Raw genomic sequence first — 651 nt, 5'->3', positions numbered from 1 at the left:
CTTTCCCTATCATTTAAAAAAAAAGAACTAACTAGAGAGGACATCCAAACCCAAGGTGGTAAGACATGTGTAAATGGTCCTTAAGTAAAAATAAATAATTTCATCTTAATAATTAAACTTCTTGAATAATAAAATAATAAAACTTCTTGAATGTTACCTGAATGTAATACTACCTAAAACTTTTTTATTTTTAAAAGATTTGTTTTCACTTCTACAGATAAGCACACTTAATTACCTTAAAACTTTATAAATTTTCATTTCTATGCTAGAAGTCTATCTTGGCTTTTACTATTTTGAACTTATCTTACTTGAAAAATTGTATTTTAACCTTTCTGATAGTATCCATGAAGTTGAAAACTATCAGAAGTTGAAGCATCTTAAGAAACAGGAATTGTAGTTTCAAATGATCTGATTCATGCTAAAACTCCAAGCGTAACACTTGAGGGTAAAACAGACACAAAGATTTCTATACTTTCTTTTTCCTGCCCAACATATAGAGAGCTGTTACAAATTAATAAAATATAAAGGTCCATCAGATAAAATGGCCAAAGGATAAAAACAGACAACTCATAAAATAAGAATTACTAATGACCAATAAACATTTTTATAAGATGTTCAGATTTATTAGTAAAGAATTGTAAATGAAAACTA

This window comes from Lipotes vexillifer, unplaced genomic scaffold (genome assembly GCF_000442215.2).
Source record: "Lipotes vexillifer unplaced genomic scaffold, Lipotes_vexillifer_v1.1 scaffold250, whole genome shotgun sequence".
NCBI lineage: Eukaryota > Metazoa > Chordata > Mammalia > Artiodactyla > Lipotidae > Lipotes > Lipotes vexillifer.
This window is presented reverse-complemented; position numbering follows the sequence as displayed.